Source organism: Delphinus delphis, chromosome 5, assembly GCF_949987515.2.
Source record: "Delphinus delphis chromosome 5, mDelDel1.2, whole genome shotgun sequence".
Classification (NCBI taxonomy): domain Eukaryota; kingdom Metazoa; phylum Chordata; class Mammalia; order Artiodactyla; family Delphinidae; genus Delphinus; species Delphinus delphis.
This window is the reverse complement of record NC_082687.1, coordinates 115,203,747-115,214,313: the sequence shown is the minus strand read 5'-3', so window position 1 is coordinate 115,214,313 and position 10,567 is coordinate 115,203,747. Positions and strand designations below refer to the sequence as shown.

The 10,567-nt window shown below is 31.8% G+C and overlaps 1 non-coding gene across 1 annotated transcript; it reads left to right on the top strand.

The window, feature by feature from the left end:
* Window positions 1–10,161: 10,161 nt before the first annotated feature.
* LOC132426376 (U5 spliceosomal RNA) lies at window positions 10,162–10,279 on the top strand. Its single transcript, XR_009519670.1, has one exon. It is a non-coding gene; the product is annotated as a U5 spliceosomal RNA (small nuclear RNA).
* The last annotated feature ends 288 nt before the right edge of the window (window positions 10,280–10,567 follow it).

Sequence of the window (10,567 nt, the reverse complement as noted above, 5' to 3'; positions counted from 1 at the left end):
GTATTTTCTACCTTGTCATTGATTTTTCTAATTCCAATAACCATTGGAGTTTGCTCTTGATCATAGTTTAATATAAGTCAATACCCTGCTTTTGTCAAATAAATATCCCCTTTTGTTATTTAACTACTGTAATATTTCCTTTGGTTAACAAAAACACTGTCCAAGGTACTCCCATCCTAGTAGATATAATAAAAATGAAACAGCCACAAAAAGATTTATGCACTCTTGAGTAAACCCTTTATCTTATTAGATGGAGAAGAATTACAGTGCTCTGTCATGACACATTCATCCCCCTAGAATCAGTCTTTGGTGAGTCCCAGGGCTTGATCCACTGAAAATCTGTTTTAACATACTGTCACTGTTTATCAATGGTCTGATGTCTGAAATATAATTCATGATCTTAGTGGCCCTGGGGAAACTTCAGTTGGATTTGATTACGAATAGAATTCCGTAACTATAGGCTTCAACCTGCTGTTTATATTATTTATTCAAATGTTGTATCTATATACATCTTCCAATGACATATTTCATTTTCAAGTTTATGCTATATGTGTCTGAACTTCTCTAAATGTTTATTTCTCCTTGTGTATATAATTTTATATGGTAGATAATGAACTTGTTATTAATGAACTTTGTGTTAAGTACTTTAGAAATGAGAATGGCTTTTCAGAATCAGTAATAATAATAATCAGTAGAACAAAACAATAAAAAATAAATAGAATATTTGTCATATAAATTCACAGACATACTCTCCTGTGGTTTAATTAGAGAATCATAGTTTACTATTTTATCAAAAAGTGACAAAGCAAAAATTAAATGTTTCTAAGAAGCAGAAGAAAGATTGTGATGCCGCACTTTTGTCTCCAAGACAATTTTGGGGTAAAGTTTGTTTCTTGATGCTTTGAAGTTTAGGGTTATGGAGGTCCTTTGAATTTCTCCTTTGTTCATGCTAAGGGTCACATGTAATGAAAGTTTAATAATGTGAATGCTGAAAGACTTATTTATTCCAAAATTTAAATAAAATATATTTCATTTCTAGAAAAGTATGCTGTGATTCATATTTATCTGTGATTCAAAACCTATCTTTGGACAAGAAAATATAAAACTGTTTTATAAACAAGGAAGAGTATAAGAGTGTATAGGATCCATTTATTTGAGTTAAAGAATGTTATATACCATTAACATAATTTGATAATGCATGGCTCAAAAAATGGTATTTGTAAACACAGAGAAAAAGATATAGACGCTTGGAATTTTTGCTGGATCAATAAATTCAGTTTAATTATTTTTACCAGCTTTGTAACAGAAAGGAAATTATTAATTACCTGTAGGCCAGTTAGCTAATTATTGTCCTCATTTAAAACACAGTGAAACACAAAAATGCATAAATTAACAAACTTGCTAAATATATGAATTATATAAATTAAAACACTTCAATTATTCTGATTTAAAGAGATTGTGAAAAGAAATTATAAATAATCCAAAAATTTTAACAGAAGAAACCTAAATACAATGCTTTTATATTCTGGAAATTTGGCTTCTTAATTGTTTAGAACAAACAGGAGATCAATTTTCTTATTTAATTATTGCATCCTTTCTCAAGTGAATAAATAAAATGTAACTAAATTTAAATTTATTTCAAGTTTAGGTAACTTTTATTGTTTTTATGAGATAAAAGTAATCCATAATCTTATTAGAAATATTGAATTATACATCATAATATGTGATACTTATAGAACTATATTAGAAATATTTCTAACAATATTAGAAACATTGTACATCCCATTATAGGGAGTATCCTATGAACATTTTGATGTAATTCATTCAGATATTTTTCCTATTTGTACACATTTTTTTAAATATAATTGAATGGTGCTATGCTAGGATATGTTGGTTATTTCCAATATTTTGCCATCATAAACTGTAATAAGCAAAATGCCATACTTGTGTATACAAATTTTTTCATATTTCTGATTATTTCCTTTGGATAGATTCCTAGGATTAGAATGGTGGCATTAAAGGAGATGAATAATTTAAAATGTTTGCTAAATAATTTAAAACTTGTTTTTGAGGTTAGTTCAACCAATTAATATTCAGAGAATGTTCATTTTACTTGTCCATACCATCTATGAATGCGATGACTTTAAATCATAGAACATTTTATGGGTGAAAAATGCCATTTAACTTGTATTTCTCTGAATATTATTGAAGATTAAAAATAATTAGCTTGTATTTTGTTTTCTATGGATTGCTTGTACATTTGTTTTATTCCTTTTGAGATTTTTCTTACAAATTTCACAAGTATTCTACATATTTTTATTATCAACCAATATTTTGCTATATTTTATTCTATTGATTTTATCTTAATATTGTTACTATTATTCTTATGTGCATTTGAATAAAGTAACAATTTTACCTTTTTAATGCTTTTTTGTAATTCATTTAAAGTTTATTATATGTACCCCATCCAAATGTTCCCTTATAATGTATACTGGTGCTCCTTAATTTTTTATTTCATGTTGTTTTAATCTATTTTGAATTAATTTTGATAGGTGATGGGAGATGAGACACTTTCCTGTTTGTATATTTCACCCCCAAAATGCCAATGATCTACATATAATTTATTGAAAATGCCACTCCTTTTCTACTGGCTTGTGATATTTCATTTATCATATGTGAAATGTTTATACATATTAGGGTCTGCTTCTGATTTGTCTGATATGAGTGTCTTTTCATGCATCCCTACAGCATTGTTTCACTTACCATGCCTTATAACAAGCTTGACTATCATATAGTAAAAAAAACTTTCCTATTTCATTTTTTTCAAAACAATTTTCATTTACTTTGCCTATTGTTTTTCCTGAAGAATGTTCATATTTTTCATAGTTATTCAAGTTCTAAAATAACCACTGTAATTTCTATTAGAATTCTATTAAATCTGTATATTATTTAGATATTGTAAATTTATATGCACTCAACATAGGAGCACCTCCATATAGAAGCAAATGATAACAGATATAAAAGGAGAAACTGACAATAACACAATAATAGTGGAGGACTTAAACACCACATTTACATCACTGGACAGATTGTCCATACAGAAAATCACTAAGGAAAAACAGACCTTAAATGGCAAGTTAGACCAGATGGACTTAATTGATATTTATAGAGCATTCCCTCCAAAAGCATCAGAATACACATTCTTTTAAAGCACACATAGAACATTCTCCAGGATAGATCACAAGCTGGGCCACAAAGTGAGCCTTGGTAAATTTAAGAAAATTGAAATCACATCAAGCATATTTTCTAATGCAAAAAACACAAACAGGTAGAGGCAAAACAATGTGCTTCTAAGCAACCAAGGAATCACTGGAGAAATCAAAGAGGAAATAAAAAAATACCTAGAGACAAATGAAAATGAAAACACTATGATCCAAAACCTATGGGATACAGCAAAAGCAGTTCTAAGAGGGAAGTCTGTAGCAATACAATCTTACCTCAGGAAACAAGAAAATCTCAAGTAAACAACCTAACCTTACACCTTACACCTAAAGCAACCGAAGAGAGAAGAACAAATAAAACCCTAGTAGAAGGAAAGAAATCATAAAGATCAGAGCAGAAATAAATGAAATAGAAGTGAAGAAAACAATAGAAGAGATCAATGAAACTAAAAGTTGGTTCTTTGAAAAGATAAACAAACTTAATAAACATTTAGTCAGACTTATGAAGAAAAATGGGAGAGGGCCTAAATCAATAAAATTAGAAATAAAAAAGGAGAAGTTAAAACCAACACCACAGAAATACAAAGGACCATAAGAGACTAAGCAACTACATGCCAATAAAATAGACAACCTAGAAGAAATGGACAAATTCTTAGAAAGGTATAATCTCCCAAGACTGAACTAGAAAGAAATAGAAAATATAAGTAGAACAATCACCAGTACTGAAATTGAAACTGTAATTTAAAAACTCCCAACATACAAAAGTCCAGGACAAGATGGCTTCACAGGCAAACTCTATCAAACATTTAGAGGACAGTTATACCCATCCTGAAACTATTCCAAAAATTACAGAGGAAGGAACAGTTCCAAACTGATTCTATGAGGCCACCATCACCCTGATACCAAAACCAGACAAAAATGCCACAAGAAAAGAAAATTATGGGCCAATATCACTGTTGAACATAGATGCAAAAATCATCAACAAAATACTAGAAAACTGAATCCAAAAATACATTAAAAGGATCATACCATGATCAAGTGGGATTTACCCTAGGGATGCAAGGATTTTTCAATATCTGCAAATCAATCAGTGTGATACACCATATTAACGAATTAAAGAATAAAAACCATATGATTATTTCAATAGATGCAGAAAAACCTTTTGATAAAATTCAATATCCATTTATGATAAAGACCCTCCAGAAAGGCTCATAGAGGGAACTTACCTCAACATAATAAAGGCCATATATGAAAACCCACAGCTAACATCATACTCAATGGTGAAAAGCTGAAAGCATTTCCTCTAAGATCAGGAACAAGAAAAGGATGTCCACTTTCACCACTTTTATTGAACATAGTTTTAGAAGTCCTAACCATGGCAATCGGAGGATAAAAAGAAATAAAATGAACCCAAAATGGAAAAAAAGAAGTATAACTGTCACTATTTGTAGACGCTGTGATACTATACATAGAAAATTCTAAAGATGCTACCAGAAAACTACTAGAGCTCATCAATGAATTCAGTAAATTTGAAGGATACAAAATGAATACACAGAAATCTATTGCATTTCTATACACAAACAATGAAAGATTAGAAAGAGAAATTTAGGAAACAATCCAATTTAGCATTCCATCAAAAAGAATAAAATACTTAGGAATAAACCTACCTAAGGAGGCAAAAGACCTGTCCTCCGAAAACTATAAAATGCTAATGAAAGAAATTGAAGATGACAATAACAGATGGAAAGATATACCATGTTCTTAGACTGGAAGAATCAGTAATGTTCAAAATGACTATACTACCCAAGGCAATCTACAGATTCAGTGCAATCCCTATCAAATTACCAATGGCATTTTTCACAGAACTAGAACAAAAATTTAAAATTTGTATGGAAACACAAAAACCCTGAATAGCCAAAGCAATTTTGAGAAAGAAAAACGGAGCTGGAGGAATCAGGCTCCCTGACTTCAGACTATACCACAAAGCTGCAACAGTATGGTAGTGTCACAAAAACAAACATATAGATAGATCAATGGAACAGCATAGAAAGCCCAGAAATAAACCCATGCACTTATGGTCAATTAATCTATGACAAAGGAGGCCAGAATATACAATGGAGAAAAGACAGTCTCTTCAACAAGTGATGCTGGGAAAACTGGACAGCTACATGTAAAAGAATGAAATTAGAACATTCTCTAACACCATACACAAAAATAAACTCAAAATGGCTTAAAGACCTAAATGTAAAACCAGATACTTTTAAAACTCCTAGAGTAAAACACACTCTTTGACATAAATTGCAGCAACACTCTTTGACATAAACTGAACACTCTTTGACATAAATTGCAGCAATATTTTTTTGGATCTGTCTCGTAGAGTAATGGAAATTAAAACAAAAACAAACAAATGCGACCTAATTGAACTTAAAACTTTTGCACATCAAAGAAAACCATAGAGAAAACAAAAAGACAACTAACAGAATGGGAGAAAATATTTACAAATGATGTGACCAACTAGGTATTAATTTCCAAAATATACGAACAGCTCAGACAGCTCAGTGTCAAAAAAACAAATCAAAAAACAATTAAAAAATTGGCAGATGATCTAAATAGACATTTCTCCAAAGAAGACATACAGATGGCCAAAGGACACATGAAAAGATGCTCAACATCACTAATTATTAAAGAAATGCAACTCAACAATGAGCTATCATCTCACTCTGGTCAGAATGGCCATCATCAAAAAGTCTACAAATAACAAATGCTGGAGAGGGTGTGGAGAAAAAGGAACCTTCCTACACTCTTGTTGGGAATGTAAATTGGTTCAGCCACTGTGGAGAACAGTATGAAAAAAATAGAGCTACCATATGACTCTGCAATACTACTTCTGGGCATATATCCAGAGAAAACCATAATTTGAAAAGATACATGCACCCCAATGTTCACTGAAGAACTATTTACAATAGCCAAGACATGGAAGAAACCTACATGTCCATTGACAGATGAATGGATAAAGAAGATATGGTATATTTATACCATGGAATATTACTCAGCCATAAAAAAGAATGAAATAATGCCATTTGCAGAAACATGGGTGGACCTACAGATTATCATACTAAGTGAAGTAAGCCAGACAGAGAAAGAAAAATAACATGAGATCGCTTATATGTGGAATCTAAAAAAAATGATACAGATAAAACTACTTACAAAACAGAAAAAGACTGACAGACATAGAAAACAAATTTATTACCAAAGGGGAAAGGCAGGGGGAGGGATAAATTAGGAGTTTGGGATTGACATAATATACACACTACTATATAGAAAATAGATAACGAATAAGGACTTACTATACAGCACAGGGAACTATACTCAATATTTTGTAATAATCTATAACAGAAAAGAATCTAAAAGAGGATATATATATTCAGTGATATATAAATATATATTGGGTTGGCCAAAAAATTCGTTTGGGTTTTCCTTAACAGCTATGGAAAAACCTGAATGAACTTTTTGGCCAACCTAGTATAACAGAATCACTGTGCTGTACACCTAAAACTAACACAATATTGTAAAACAACTATAACAACTAAAGGAGCTATACCTCTAGATTTTCATGAAAATTTTTCTTTGGTGTTGGAATTTTTTTTAAATTAACACCATGGGCAAAACAATATCACTTTTTTCATGTCTTATGATCTGAATGTGTTCCCCCAAAATTCCTATGTTGGACCCTAATCCCCAAGAGTGATAGTATTAGGAGGTGGGGCCCTCGGGAGGTGATTAGATCATGAGGGCAAAGCCCTAATGAACAGGATTAGTGTTCTTATAAAAGAGACCTCACTGAGATCCCTCATCCCTTCAACCATGTGAGGATAGAAGAAGTCAGCAACGTCCCTCACTCAACCATGCTTGAACCCTGATCTAGAACTTCCAGCCTCCACAAATGTGAGATATAAATTTCTGTTGTTTTTAAGCTACCCAGTCTGGGTATTTTGTTGTAGAAGCTCTAACATACTATAAGATCCATCATATCTGGCTTATGATCTTTGGTTCTAGATTAAATGTTTTTATTTTGGAATATTGGAAATTAATAAATAAGGCTTATGAAGTGAGGCTAAGATCCAAGAAGCTAAGATCTAAGAGCTAAGATCACAGAGTTGAGTGGTCGCAGAGCCACAATGGTACTCAAAGCTTCTGGACTGTCATTCCTACACAATATATTTGTCTATTAATTAAGAACTCTTTATTATGCCAAGTTTAGAAAGCAAATGAAGTTTTAATTTTTACATGAGTATTATAATAAGGAACCTTTTAAGATCCCTTAACATTTAGGTGTACAGAATATAAAGTTTATTGCCTTTTCTTTGAATAAGTGCTAATTCTACTACTAGGCTTCTAAAACTCCTTTTTTAATGCAATCTCCTAAACCCCACTTGCTTCCTAAAGTTTCAACAACAACAAAATGTGACTTATTCTGCCAATATTAAAGCAAATGACTTCTTTAAATTAAAGTTAATTAAATTTTGCCCAATTGATTTGCATCTTGCATAAAAATGTGGAAACACTGTCATCATTCAACATTCCAATGGCATTGGCATTTGAGACATAATTTAGTTAAAGAGAGCTTTTTATTCTGCCTTGTTCATTTTTCAAATGTCTCCTCCAAACAGTGGGTTTCAGTGTGACGACCTCCGTGTTTCTTGAAGTTCTCAGAATAATGAATGATTTGCAATATCATTTATATTTTAAATTTTCTTATGAATAATTGTTCATATTCTTCATACTAATTCCAAGACACCACCTGCATTCTAAATTCCATCTCAATGTTATCTTTTTCTTTTAATTTCTCACTCCCTTTTCTCGTTAACTTAACTGCCCCTAACTTTGCCAATCAACTCAATGGCACTTTAATTTACAATAAGATTTCACATTCGACACACAACTATCATAAATGAAATACGCTAAAAAAGTAAATACCTCATTTGTGTGTAGGCTGTCTACTCACCCTTCCTTCTTTCTGTCTTTCTCTTCCTCAATCTAGTCTGTTTTCTTATCTTCAATAATTAAAGCATTGCTTTGATTAAATCATTCTACTAAAATTCTAATGATCTTAATTCACTAAAGTGCTATACATAAATCCTTTATCCTTGTATTCTTTAAATTTTGTAATGTTTGTTAAATTTTGCCCAACTTAACTTTAATATTAATTTAAAATATTTATAAAAATATTTTCCTATTTTAATTCTCTTTTCTATTTAAATTGATCATCTCTAGATATTAGACTAATTTGTTCATTGTCTCTCAAACCTTACTGTCCAAGTCAGTCCTTTGGGTATTTGTTCCCCAACATAGACTTTCCAGCACATCCTTTTCTCACAAATTGCAGGATAATTTGTTGAGACATTGCTTACATTTTGCTGTGCTTTTAATTTCCCCTCACTATTCTAAGCTGGTTTCCAAGCATGTAGAATCTTGACTAAGGAAAATTTTATTTTCCCAGAGGGAAAGAAGAAACTTGTCATAGAACAGGTTTTCCTAGCTTTGTTTTTTTCCAGAAGGCAAAACACCTTGAGAGGGATTTTTATTTATTAAGGGAAGTAAAGGGAGAACAGGGTGGGTGGGGAGAGAAAAAGAAAGGAAGCCCATGAGTGGGAGGGAAAGGAGATTAGCAGGTAACAAGAATATAGGTGAGCACTACTAACTCCCTAGAGGGGCCCAGGATAGGTGGCCACACAGCAGAGGGTAATGAGCTGATTTCTGGAAACCTCAAAGAGGAGACAACTTAGGTAATAGGGTTTCACCAGAAGCAAAGATTCTTCTATGCAAACTTGACACAGAAGCAGTAATTGCCTGGAGCTGATGGACTGCATTGACGTGAATAACATAATTAATTATACATTTTTTGCACATCTAATGTGTAAAGTAAGATCCCCCCACTACAACCATCCATCCTCTGAGACTCAGTTCAAATTCTACATTGTTGTAAAATGTTTTTTTCTGAAATACTCACAGTTCAAATAATTTCTTTACTTCTGAATTGACTGTACCTTTTGTTTGTACTTTACCATGGACTTCCCATCTTATCCCTTTCATTTTATACACAGATTATTTATAATTTCTAGCATGTATGGTATTTATAATTTGATGTTTTATATCCTTTCTCTACTAGATTAAAGTATAAGCTGCTTCTAAAGCAGGTACTATGATTTATAGTCTTAGTAGCCTTCAAAATTCCTATTGCTGTGCCTCACATCGAGAAAACACAATTAATATTGATTCAATTTCATTTATTCCTATTTAATTTTGGGCCCTGATGGCCATACATTTCCCCATTTCTCCTTTGACATTTAAAGTATAAATATGTATATTTCAGAAAAGATTTTTGTCTAATACCTTTCCAATGCAATCAGATTACTTGAGTTTCATAAGAGAGAGTTCAGCCTTCAAATAATAATTATGACTTCAACAAACCCAATAAGATTTCAGTCTTTTCCTGAGATAAATGACAAGTGAAAAGAGTGTTTTTTTTTTCTAATCCCTCAGTGTCTCAGGTGCATCAGGATTGCTTCCTCGTGTTTAGCAGTGTTGCTAAGCTAACCTTGGCAGTTTCTGACTTTCACAATTTAGTTTGTTTTATCAGAAGTGAACGCTGAGTCAGCGTGAGATGTGTTACCATCTGGTCCACAAATAAATCCTCTGAGACTCAGTAGATGTTCTTACAGGGACGCTCTGTTCCACTTGATTCAGTTTTCTTGGTGTTCAAAATTATTATTTTATTGGAATTGAAAATAAACACGGGCTTAGGAAAAATTAAATAACAAATTTTGCTGTCATTTTTCAAAGAAAACTCAATTAGTTCTCCATTTGGGGACAAAGGAGCATGCTGATTTCTTCTGTCTGAATAGAAAGAATGACTGACTTAAGCAAAAATGAAACTCCTATACTCTGGTTTCTCTTCAGAACGCATAAATCTTTCGCCTTTTACTAAAGATTTCCGTGGAGAGAAACAATTAAAAAAAAAATGAAACTCCTGATGTTAATGAAACTTTTCTTCAGTTCACAGCATCCTTTGCTCAGAAGAGCATTGAATAACTCCCATGAATTCTCTAAGGATTTATTCTTTTGGAAAACTGTCAGATTTCTGGCATGATCTTTGACTTTAGATGGATATTTCCTGTTTAAATCAGTGAAAGTAAAGAGATACAATTGAATAATTCATTCTTTTCTAACTATACTGACAAAATAGAACTTTATGAATCAAGTCATAAAAACAAGGGCCCTTATATATTCTTGCCATATTATATGTTTACTCTTCCATAAAAGCAAGTATATTTTCCAGATCCTAA